General features: G+C 51.7%; 1 long non-coding RNA gene across 1 annotated transcript in view; it reads left to right on the top strand.

The window, feature by feature from the left end:
* Positions 1-4,913: 4,913 nt before the first annotated feature.
* The window catches only part of LOC113963686, a 77,833-nt gene continuing 70,050 nt past the window's right edge, over positions 4,914-12,696 (top strand). Inside the window, exon 1 of the long non-coding RNA XR_003532915.1 lies at positions 4,914-5,141. This is a non-coding gene — a long non-coding RNA (uncharacterized LOC113963686). The remainder of the gene's footprint in view (positions 5,142-12,696) is intronic.

The following is a 12,696-nucleotide window of genomic DNA, read 5'->3' as shown; positions in this document are numbered from 1 at the left end:
CATTTGAATTTATGCTATGATATTTCCTCCTTGAAAACATGCTAATATTAACGTTTGAAGTACAGGAATAAATACAAGTTGAGTGCTTGGATTTCTTATGACACTGCAGTTGGAGAGAGTGCAGATCTGTATTTCAGAGCAATTGGAGAACAGGCAGGTTGTCACTGGACTTAATTTCAAGAATTGATCAAACTGCTATGTTTGAGGAAAAAAATATTTTGCTATGTCAATTATATTCTGAATTCTGAGGTTTGGAACTGTTTTATGGCAGAATGCTGAAAAGAGGACAGCTGTGTCTGTGATGGAAAGCAACAATTCTACAAGTATGTTGTTTAAAAAGCAAATACATTAGAGGTAACAAAATGTCCATTTTTAGGTGGCAAGAGGAGATTTTTAGTATCTATCAAAGATATTGATAAATATTTTTTGCAGATTTGTTGGTCAGTCAGTTGTTCGAAAATAAGGGTCATGTTCTACTGTAACCTTTCTTTGCAGGCAAATGGGCTGCAAACAGGAATTTTTCTGTGTGAGGGAATTGAATAAAGACAGACCACGGCTCCTCTCTAGAGCCGGGGACCAGCCACAGAGCCAGCCTCACTGTCCATCACAGTTGCAGCTACAATTGACTTAAAACAAGTTGGAGGCAATTATTCCAAAGTAAAACCTGATTTCTTCTTCGACGATATTACCCGATGCTAGACTGTAGTTGGCGTTGTCAAGGCATGGAAAAGACCTTACCTCGGGGCTGGTGCTTGGGACCCGAAGAGTCCTCGGTACCCTCAGCCTGGAGCACCCTAGGCGAAGCGCTAGGCTTTTATTAGTATATTTTTTTAAATCTGGGATTTCTGAAGCGACAACTTTCAGGTCAGATCCGAAAGGAGTGTCTGCCCAAGAGTCCTGGTAAGGGATGCGGGAGGCTCCGAGCCCCTTTCCGAGAGCCCAGGGGTGAGATCTGCAACTCCGGAGTTGCAGCCAAGGACCGCTACCCGCTGCCCACAGAGCGGGGTGACCTCCCATCGGGCGCGGGGCTGCGAGCATCCACATCTCCCCTTGAGCTTTTTGAATACCTGGGGCAGAATTAGCCAGTCTCAGGCATTCATTGTAGTTCTGCAAAAGTAAGTGTCTACAGTCCCCGCAAAACAACAAACAAAAACCTGCAAAGAGGAGAACGCTGTAAACAAGAAGCAGAGCTTTGGGGAATTTGAGATGAGCGTGGAGAGAGTTCGGATCAAATGGGATTTAAAGTAGACAGCAGTAACTGCATATGATCAATAATCATCCCGTGTGCATTCCTCTACTCATTTAACATCAGCTAGGACCGTGCAAATATTGCAGCTGAGTACTCGACAAGGAAATCAGCTAAGCGTGTATTTAAACTGTGGGTAATTGTTAATATGAACAATTCTTTTCGATTAAATGTTTCATTTAATCCCCTCATGTTGACTTGTCTAGGAAGCTGCATGTCTAGCTTCCAAAATGATAATATGGGTGCAGACTTATTCTAGGGAATTTGATATAATCCATATAATATCATTACTGAATCATTTTCTCTTCTTGCTTCGTTCTAACCAGCTGAGGAAACGAACAATTTTTGGTGTAAATATTTATGACGTCTTTTAAATGTTCAAAGGAAATTTGCCAGGGAGGTTCCTCGAAGTACAGGGGAAAACCACATCTCAGTGAAGATACGAGTCTTGGAAATGTGAGTTCAAAAGAAAAAGCAGTTCGGTTTCAAATAGTAACTTTCGAAGAAATTATTATTGAGTAATATTTCTTCCCGCTACCGCTCATAATCTCTCTTGCCATGTTCTAGACGGGTGCCTGCCGTCCTTTTCAGCAGGTCTGGCCACCTCCTTGCACGGTCCCTCGTTCATCCTACGGAGTCTGTGGTTGTGCAGGTGCCTGCTCGCTGCGTCTGTGATCTTTCCTTCCCCTGCCGCCTAAATCAAATCACTCGGGTCCCGCTTTAAAAAACAGTCCCTGAATCTCAGAACCTGCCAAACCCTTCTTTTCCTTCCCTTCTTCCTTCCCTTCTTCCCCTCTTCCTTCCCTCCTTCCCCCCTCCTTCCCCCCTTCCTTCCCTCCTTCCTTCCTTCCTTCCTTTCTTCCTTCCTTCCTTCTCTTCGGACTTGGAAGAGCGATGGTGAGTTGAATGTGCCTTGGTTTCTCAGTACACATGGCAATCAGCCCCTTTCAACAAGCCATCATATTTGTCCTTAATTTCGACTTTCCAAAGCACTGTTCTCATATTCCACTGTTTGAAATGTAGGAAGATTTAGCATAATTTGGAGGTCAGATTTCTAAATAAGCCTACTTTAAATAACAAGCCCACACGGGAGATTGTCAGTATCTCTATTTTGTATACAGTTTACACACTGGCATCGCTTTTTAAAACCCTATATGTGGGTTAAAACTCAATTTTACAACCCCCATTTATATGAGATGTAGGTTTGACATCTGTTTGCCAGAGTGTTTTGCACTTAGCCTAACACCCACTATTAAATGACAAAATTGTGGCAGGCTGTCAAAGCCAGCTGACTGACAGCTGCTCTACTTTACAAAAAAGCCCCATTCAAATATTTGCAGGGTTGAAGCTTTCTGTAACGCTGTCGCCATTCTCCCCGTTATTTAGCATGTAAAATATAAGTCAAAGTTTTAAAGCTGCTTTCCAAAATGTTGCCATTTTTCCATATAAAAAGAGCGAGCAGTGGTTGCTGGCTGGGATCCAGCGCCGAACGCATTGGGTGGGTATTTCGCTGGGTCCCCGCGTTCCTCCTATCTGCACAAACCCGATAAAACTGTCATTTAGCAGCGTTTCTTAATATTGCAGCTAATTAGAGCCGGTGTGTTATTGAAGTGAGAGCAAAAATCCACTTAAAAGAGAGGGGAGGGAGGGGGGGAAAAAAAGAAGGGAGGGGAATTTTGCGTGCAGGCAGAGGTACGCACCCGGGCATGGAGCACAGCGAGACTCCCCCGGGGAAAGGGACGAGCTCTGGGGAGGGGACACCGAAGGCATCCCTGCACCCCCGCGGCGCTTTCTTCCCACCCCCCCTCCCCCCGCTTTCTGCCCCCACCTCCAGGGATCCCTCTGGGCAGCTCTGGAAGGACGTGCAAAGGAAAGCGCTAATGGGGAGCGAGCGCTGCACCTTGGCCGAGGTCTCTCCCACTTCTATTCCCACGGATGAGGATGTAACATTTAATTTAGGTCGTTAATATATATGCCCGTTCGTTCCCCCTTCAGGCGCCAATACGAGTCTGTAAAGGGCAACGATGGTTTAACTTTAAAGCAATCTGCTTTTTATTCCAACATATCTAATGATTGTATGTGACTGAGCAACTCGAAATAGCTGACGAGGTAATCCCTGCATGCTAAGGAGTCTGCAGAAATTGTTGAGGTTTATTTGAACCTCGGGTGCTTCCCGCAGCTTCTGCGAGACAAGCAGAGCTCTGGATGGCAAGAGAATGGGAGGTTAACGGTGGGGGTAGGGGGATGTATTTATTAATTTATTTTTTAAATGAGGACTAGATCCCTCCCCAATAAGAGAAGAAGACAGTCCGGCCACAGGAAGGCGGCTGCCCCCGGTGTTCATTCCCAGCCCCGGCGCGGCTGGTCCCCCATCAGGGTACAGGCAGCCATGACCCGCCTGGACGCTATAGCCGGCCCCACTGGCGAGGAAAACCATATCCTGTGTCCCCCTCTGCCCTCTCTCCACACTGCACACCCCCGGCACAGACGGACAGGTACACACCCGCACAGCCGGAGCAGAACGGAAAACGGGGCACTCTCAGCTTTACCTGAAAATCTTTAGCTGATTTGTGTCCATTTTAATAATATCTATCGACTTGCTTTCCTAGAATGGTTGTCATGTTGGCAGAAAGGGACTGGAAAAGAGTATTTCTGGGAGGGAAGAAACATGCAGGAAAAAACTAACGGCGCTGTCTAGGAAAGGGGAGGTGATCTCAGTGAGTGGTACAGGGTGGAGGAGGTGCGGACCCTCCGCAGCGATCCCGAGCGGAGAGGGGGAGGCTGACAAAGCCCGGTTCCAGCCCGGGGAAAGCGAGAGAAGGCCGGGAGAGGGGGAGCGAGAGGGGCGGAGAGGGGCTCTGAGCCTCCCTGTGAAATCCAAGTTTATTGTCAACAAAGGAGGGTCTGGCCAGGCTCGGAGCCTCCGCCGTCCCGAGCTGCCGGAGGCAGAGTACGGCGGGGGTGCGCGGGAAAGGGGTCCCTGGGCGGCTGGGGACCGTCAGGACACAGCGGGGAGAGCAGGAGCGGGTTCTCGGAGAGGACGAGGCGGACGTGGGGAGGGACGGGCGGAAGCGCGGGGAGCCCCGCGGCGTGGCACAGGTGCGGGAAGCAGCACCCAGGGGTGGCTCTTCCCTTCCAGGAGGCATCTCCACCGGAGAAAGGGGCAGGGGAGAGTGGCCCAGCAGGAGCTGGAAGGCAGAAATGCAAGCTTAGAGGAGAAAGTGCGTGTGAGAGAGCTAAAGGGGAAGAGAAAGAGGAGGAAGGCTCCGAGCTCCACCTCCCCGCTCGGCGCGGCGCTCCAGCTGCTCTCAAACCAACTGCTCAATTCTATTCACCGCCGCGACGGAACAAAAAAGTGGCTATTTATTAGAATACTTGTTTGGTATTGTTCGGTGCCACACAAAAGGCATTTCATTATGTTGGGGTGGGGAGAAAAGCCCCTCTCTTTTTTTTTCCTTTTCTTTTTTTTCCCTTTTCTCTCCAGACCGAAACAATAACTTGAAATTGTCTTTAAAGTCTTTTCTATCAATAATAAATTTCATTTTCTTCTCTCTCTCCCGCTCTCCCTCTCTCCCCCTCTCCAGTGCAGTGTGTGTGTGTGTTGCGCGTGTGTGTGAGGGGGAGAGAGAGAGAGCGAGTGAGCGAGAGAGCGCGAATGGTGAGTGTGCGTGTGTCGCCGGGCACTCGTGGCTCGGGCACAGCCGCCTGGGAGCTGCGGCTGGGCGAGGGGCGAGGAGGAGACCGCCGGCTCCATGTCGCACTGCCCTGCACCTGCGGGCACGGTCGGATGAAGAAGGTGTGAGCTAGGCTAGAGCGGGGGGGAAGGGAGGTAATAATAATAAGGCTGCCCCTTCAGATGATATGTTGGGAGGAGGCTGGAACTGGAAGAGCAACTGTAAGTGTGCCTCTAACTTTTGAGGGGGTCTTCACCCTGTCTTGGGAACGGAGGAGGGAAAGCCGGCGAAGGGAGGGCTTCCAAGTTACTTTTGCTGCAAGGAGAGAAGAGCCGATTGCAGTCACTGGGTTATCGGCTATGACACGGATTTGGGGGGGGGGGGGGGAAGCGCGGGCGACAGTGTTTGGGGCTGCCCCCCTCCGCCTTCTGGGGAAGACGCCTCATGGGTTTTGAGGCGGGGGAGAGAAGTGGCGACCGGGGCCGGGGACTGCGGGCGGGTTGGGGCGGGGAGGGCGCCGGGGGCGGCGGCGCTGCCTCCCGAGCGCGCAGCGCCCGCTCCGGCTACACGTTCAAAAATTAACATGTCGGTGCGCGGGTGCCATTTACTGAAAGGTGTCTTGGGCAAAGAATCAATTTCGCTGTGACTGACCGGTGGGCTTGGCTGTATTAATACTGCCAAAAAAAGGGAAGTCAATAGGCATAGCAGCCCTCAGCTATTACAACTAATGCCTGCTTAATCTCTGCCCCTCGGAACGAGCATTCATATGGGCTCCCAGCACTGCTAATGCGGCCGGAATGAGCCCGACTCCATCTTCCCAGGGAACGGGGATCCCCGGATCCGGTTCTCTGTGAAGGTGACAGCTGCCGGGACCTCTCGACAGGGAGGTTGTGCCCAGCCTCTCGAAGTCAAGTCCCGGCGAAAAAAACTCTAGGGGTTTAGGGCTACCTGGGTTGGTCCGACCCAGGGTCTCACCCTCTCTCCCCAACTCCAAAGTATCTGTAGAGCTTCTCACTATTGTCATAAAGTATCGGGATATTAAAACGGTGACATGGATTTTTCCTCTCATATTTGACGGTGGTATTTGGGGTCGATCAACAGGCAACGGAGCAAGGTTGTACATCTATCGATCAGGGAGGGGACTGGTTTTGGCTGAATATCTTTTCAGAAACAGGTGTTTAAACATGATAGCGGCTCCAGTCAATTAACCCATTAAACCCCCGTTTTATCGCATTGATTCCCGCGGGCTGCCATAAAAGGTTATGGTTTGAAAGCCTCTTTGTTAAGGGGGGAGGGTAGATGGATGGATAGATGAAGGGATGGGGTTAGGAAGGGTGGTTGCAAATTGTTCCCAAACGTACAGTATCAAGCAGGGAGTAAGATGACGAACTACCCTTTCTTCCCACCAAGCCGGGCTACACCAGCGTCTCAGCGCGCCCCGTCTCCGTCCCGACTCCGCGGAGGGGCAGAGCAGCTGCTGCGGGCCAGGGGGGCTGCCGCCATCCCCTGCTCGCCGTGGGCCGCTCGGTTGCGCAGCCCCTGTGGCAAAAATTGACACATCCACCTCGGGAAAGGGATATCCCGTGGGGGCTGCGCTTCCCGCCCGGGGAGGAGGGGTCCGGCCGGGGGCGGGGGCTGCCGCCCCGCACCAGCTGCGGGCTGGGTCAGGCTGTGGCTGCAGATAAACTGTAGCATTAGATAGTTGCAAGCGCTGTTATTCCTAAAACAGGACAATCTATGAACAACCTGCCCTCCCTCCCCCACCCCCCGCCCCAGCACCTTTTTCAGGTTTGCCAATCTTTGATGTAAATTATGTATTTGCTACAAGCGTCAGTAGCCTTTTTGCTATCCCGCCTTACGCTGACAGCCAGGGAATCCGTGCAACGGGAATGTGAAGTATCAGTCAGCGATCTGCTGAAAAACAGATCTGCGGCAAACACCCCTTTTCCAAAGGCAAATAAACACGGCTGCGGCCAAGTAATCGGGATCTCCCGTTGGTGGGAAGGAAACCGGTTTTTTCTCCTCGTGTCTCAAGGGTTCATTATCCGCCTTCCCATGGCCAGAATGCTGCACTGGATGGAGCAAGAGGATCATGTATTTCCTCTGGGTACCTTTAATTTCCAGACCAGCGGTCTGAGATTATTTAGATGTTTCTAGTTTTCCCCTTGTTTGCTGTTTTCTGAAGTAAGCACTGGATGAGCGACCGAAAAGGTTTGAAATCGTGTCAAAGTGATGTTTTAATCTCATGGAAAAGTATATTAAATTAGAAGATGTAATTTGTGGGGGATGTTTCAATGAAAGGAGAGATTGAAGTGGATGATACTTTCGCTCTCCTGTGAACCTCGTGTCATGTTTATATTGAAGCCTCTGTAGCTAATCTAATTTGCAATAACAGGATGGCCTGCTAGAAATAAGCTTCTACATTATTTCTTTTTTTCCCCCTCTCGTTTATTTTTTATGCAAATTCATTCTGACTTGTCCTGAATGATGCCTTTGCAATTGGGGTATAAGTGACGAGGATGCAAACCAAAAATATTACCTTTACGGTGTTCTGAGCGACGTGCCACAGACATAACCAGCCAGGTTGCCCTTCTGGAAATGGGATGCCGCACCAGGGCTTGAGAAGCTCTTTTTGCGTGACTGACATTTCAGCAGCACAATTTTAAAGATTAACTTCGTACTAACTTCCCATGTCATGCTAGTCCGATAGACTCTCCATCTCCATAGTTCTTCCTTTTCCTTTAAAAGTTCACAGTTGCAAAACTATACTTTTAAAATATTTTCTTTTTGTTGGAAAATAAAATGTTTGGTAGGTTTTCTTGGGGTTCGTTTTGGATTATTTTTTTTTTTTGGTCTAGAGGGCCAATCGATAACTCGACTGTAAAAAGTTAAAGGTGTGGCCATCCACTTAGGTAGAAGCCCCAAACCCTAGGAAATAGGATAGTGCAAACCCTTTTCTCCCGCGAGATGCTCTGCCATCTGATCAGCACATATTCCTGGCATGTGCCTTAGTAATAATAATTAAAAAAAAAATCTGAACAGACTTGAAAATTACAACTTTTGTGTAATGTAAAAAAGGTGTATTCAGCTTGTTAATTACAGGGAGCTGTGTCATTGGAGTGTTATCAATGACCCATTTAATTTTACTGTAATTACTGACAAAATAAGACAAGGATAGATCACAATACAGGATATTCCTCTTTCGGAACAATATTGTGCTGGAAGTCGAGCTAATGCGTCGCATAAACAAACATTTTAGAAAATGCTCCTGCTGGCAAAATTTCGTAAAGTCACGATTCTGCTTTTTCTACTGACTCGGAACTCCCATCGGGCGAAGGATCGGGGCCGTTCCAAGGCGAGGGGACAACGCAGTATGTCCTGTCGGGGAGACGTGAGGGGAAGCAAACCTCTGCTGAGGCGCCAACTGACCGTCCCGCCCTCCCACCGAGGTGTGCCTCGGTGTTCCCTCTGCAGTGTCGGTCCCTGGAACTGAGCTGGGAGGTGACACTCCCGGCCCACCTGCCCGCCGGGACTTGCTGTTGCCCTGGTGCGGCCGCCGGCTACTGTGGAGATCAAACGTGTGGGGAGATCGATACTACTTTTAGGCGCAGAGAAAAGATAAAGCTAATTTTCAAAGCCAGTAGAAATTAGAAACTAGAAACTAGAAAGGAGCGAAAACAGAAAGGCTTAGATAGACAAACTCTTCGGAAAGGGACAATTTATCGACATTGGGGGGGAGTGGTGATGCAGAATTCCTTTAGAAAAACGGCTCCAGCCCTCCTTCTATCTGGCACAGTAAATAAATAAATGGAAGTACCTACACGGAACAGCCGCCTGCCCTCCGGACGCTTTGACTTTGCCCGGAACAGGCTGGCCCTGAGTAGACCCCTGTGCTCGGTGTCGCGCCCCGTCCCCAGCACCTACGCCCCGCAGGGCGGGCGACTCCGGGCAGCCGAACCTCGCCGGCCCCGGGCGCGGAGGGCAACTGCCTGCTCTCATAACGACTTCAGAAGCCTTTCGGCCCCGTCCCGTACCACCCTCAGTGTCCCCCACCCTGCCTCCCAACTTTACCCCAGAGCATCCCACAGTTTCTGTGCTGGTGGCCCAGGTTGCCCCCTCCCCTCATGCTCCCAGCGCGGCGGTGGACGACCCTTCGGCTGGGGTGCAGATACAGGGAAAGCGGCCTGGGAGCCAAGCCGACGTCCCCCAGAGCTTCCCCGGGGAGCCGCAGTACGGTCCCGCAGCGGGGCCGCCACTCGGACTGCGCTGGTGTCGCGACAGTCCGGGCTGTCTGGGACCGGCGGCCGGGAGCAGGGCGCGCCGAGGCGGCGGCAGGACAGCCCTTACCCTCGTCACGCTTCCAGTTGTTGGCATGGCTCTTCTGGGCGAAGGGGGGAGACATTTATCGTCAGGGAATTTTAGCCCTTTCCTTCCCCTCCCTTTTCTTTTTCCCCCCTTCCCTTTCATTCATAAACCTGGTGGCTATAGACGCAGCTTGAATATTGACGTCTCTTCCCCCAACTGCTCCACCGTTAACCCAATTACAGAATTCATCAAGAACTGTGTTGAATTATCTCTTTCCATACAGTATCAGCATTAGCCTAATTAAAAGCTATAATGTCTGATATAATGATTAAATCGTTAGCTCTGCTGTAGGGAAGCAATATTTTGTTTTCCCTTCAATTAGAAGCTGATTGAGGTTTTCAGAGCAGGTCAGCTGTGAAATTTGAATTATATGTGTGAGTACCGTTCACAGGGTGAGCCCCTACTCGAAAGCTCCAGAGATTCTCCATACGCTTTTACCCAGCAAGCTGGGAAAAGACAACAAAACACAGAGAGAGCCCGTAGCTGATTTGGGACTGGGGTTGCAGGATCGCACGGAACAGTTGTTAGCACTGGAAAAGAAAGAGAGACTTTATTCAGGTGCCCTTTTTCCACCATCCCACCTCGACTGGGTAGCAGGTCGTCCACAAGGCTCCTCTGAGGCAGGAAAGGGCTTCCTCTCTCCCCCTTGCCTATCCTTTCTGCTCCCTCATGGTTGCTCGCCTTGGCCCAGGTGACGGCACCCCGGGAGCGTGCGGGCCAGTGGCTTTTGCAGTGAAGTGCCAGAGGAGCTGCAAGTGATCCCTCCACCTCCTCACCCTGCGTTTCAGGCAGGGCTGGTGCGGGATCAGTCAGCATCACTCTTAATAATCTCCCCACAGCATCGCCCCGGCGCGGATTGGCGCTCGCCGGTCCCGACCTGGGGCGAGGGCGCGGGAGGCACGGCGGCAGCCAGCAGACGGCGATCGCCGCCTGCTTCGGGGCGCCCGGCTCGGCCCTGCCGCCCCTTGGCCCCCTCCTCGCCCGCGGAGGCACAGAGGGCACAGCATCGGCTGGGCCCGCGGCGGGCGACCCCCGCCCCGAGGGGGCGGCCCTCCTGCCGCAGCCGGGAGAGAAGGGAGGCGCGTCCCGCCGCGCAGCGCGGCCGTAGGGGGTAGCGGAGGTGGGGGGTAGCGGAAGTCGAGGGAGGTACTTGTCAGTGCGGCCGGCCCGCGAGCGGGCCACGCCGGCACCTGTCCACTCTGCAGGCTCGGTCGGCGGCCAGGGCTGCGAGCTGACTTTTAGTTCTTCCCGCACTGGGAACAGGACTTTCCCTTTGGCTCCCCTGCAGCGTTCACCCAGCACACACCGCTTCCCCGGGCCGCCTCCACCTATTCCTTTCACCACCCAACCCCTGGTTCTTGGCAACCCACTTTCCTCTGGGGAAAGCCCAAGTACCTCCCATCTCCGGGCACAGCCCCCAGCTGGATTACCCTAGCCCTAGACCTCTCTTGGCTTTTCTCCCCTGTCAAATGACACTCGCAAAAGCGCTTGACCTCGTTCCTTATCCCGTGAACCGGGATCCGCACTACCTTTGCCACGGAAGAAAAGCCCCTGTCTGCCCCCCTGAGCTGGTTTTCATGTCTCCTCTCCCACCCCCCTCTACCCCCTGTTCAGTCGATATACATCCTCCAGCCGCCAGAGAACTGGGTGCGCCTGGGCCAGAAACAGGAGGGCTCAAGGCAGCAGCATATCCTTGCTCCCCGCTCCCTGTCTGCATTTCACCCCCAAAAAGACCGCGTTCGTGGTAGTTTGGCTGCCTTTAGGAGAGGGAAGGGGCGCTCTGTGTTTATTTGCAGGGGGTGGAAGGAAAGAGAGGGAAACCCCACACAGACAAAAATCCCAGGAGGGCGGCAGCCTCAGGGGCTTCCAGATGAGCGACTGCCCCCGTACCAGCCTCCTCCACCGTTTACCTGCATGTGAGGGAGAGGGAAGCTGGTGTATTTCACCAGTTCCCAGGGATAAGCATATGTTCCCATGGGGATTTCCGGCTGGCAGGATGCAAGGAAATCCTCTGGAAAAGGTTGACCTACAGAGATTCGACCAATTTATTCATCAGGAGGTCTTTAGGTACCTTAATATCAAATTTCAGGGAGAAATACCACTAAGGCCTTGGGTGGATGGATAATGTGCAAGCCATGTCATTTATCTCGCAGTTTTTACTCCTAATATCTTCATTTGGCCATCCAAGTGGAAACATGCCTTTCTGCAGTAACGTTCTCTCCCTTCCCCCTCCCCTCCTACCTCAACCAATTATATTTTAAATACATAATTTAGCCATCACAGCAGCCTCGCTTGTTTTGCCACAGCAGATGTGGCAACTTGAGAAAATATCAGCTGGAGAAACATGTGTCCAATCCTGCACTACCTCCTGTCCCCTCTTTGAACCCCTAAGGCTGACTAGAAGGGAACAGGATCCTCCCAAAAGCATGCCCATCTGAGCTAACATCATCACTCAGGCTGAGCTCAAAAGGCCCAGAAGCAGGCCAAGCCTTTGGCCAGCAGCAATTGAGAGGTGCTTTTCTCTTGCCAGAAAACCCAGATTATCATGATGAGATCACTATTTCACAAGTCATTGGAAATGGGAAAAAAAAAAGTCTAATCATAGCCCAGCGTCTAAGGATGGGGCTTTGTGCATGGTGTGTACTCCTACTGCAGAAAACTTCTGGTAGTAATAACAGTAGCTGGGGAAGCTGTGGCATGATTCCAGCCTTGGATGGCCACTAGGGTCAGGAAAATTTACACTCACAGACCATGAAAAGAGCAGGGATGCATGTGTCCCTTTCTCCACCTGGCAAAAGATGATGGGGGCAGCAGTTTATATCTGCATGGACACTTGTGCGACAGACTAGCCATTCTTATGGCTGCAATTAAAGATTGCAGCATGAATTTCCACGTGGACAATTTTCTCCCCTCTATAAAATAACTAAAATCTCACAGGACAGCCAAGGCACAAGGATAGTCTTTTAATATTTTCAAGGGGAGAAAAAAAGTCATACACCTGTACTTACTATACATCGATATAATATATTTTCATGTACCTTCTTTAGCCGCAGGTGATTTTAAATCCCCTAGGACTAAGTGAATAATGACTGTGCCCAGTCTCTGTCTCATGCCCGGGCCTAGTTTTAGCTCTGCCTCGTGCCTGGGAGCAATTTTAACACCTGGGAGAGACGTCTGAGGGGGCTCTGGAGAAATCTCCAGAACGGACGAGGTCCCAGGGAAAAGGCAGGCTTAGGTGCCGCTCGCACCGGTTCTGTGGCGGGGCGGACAGCCTGGGCCGCCTCAGCCCCCCTAAATACCGCTCGACGGGCGCCCAAGCGCGGGGCTGGGCCTGCCCGGGGCGCTGGCCGGGGGGCGGGCGAGGTGGCCGGGATGGCCGGGATGGCCGGGATGGCCGGGATGGCCGGGATG

Source organism: Neopelma chrysocephalum, unplaced genomic scaffold, assembly GCF_003984885.1.
Source record: "Neopelma chrysocephalum unplaced genomic scaffold, ASM398488v2 Primary Assembly neopelma1_25, whole genome shotgun sequence".
Lineage (NCBI taxonomy): Eukaryota > Metazoa > Chordata > Aves > Passeriformes > Pipridae > Neopelma > Neopelma chrysocephalum.
Note: the sequence above shows the minus strand (reverse complement) of the source record. Positions and strands in the feature narration are given on the sequence as shown.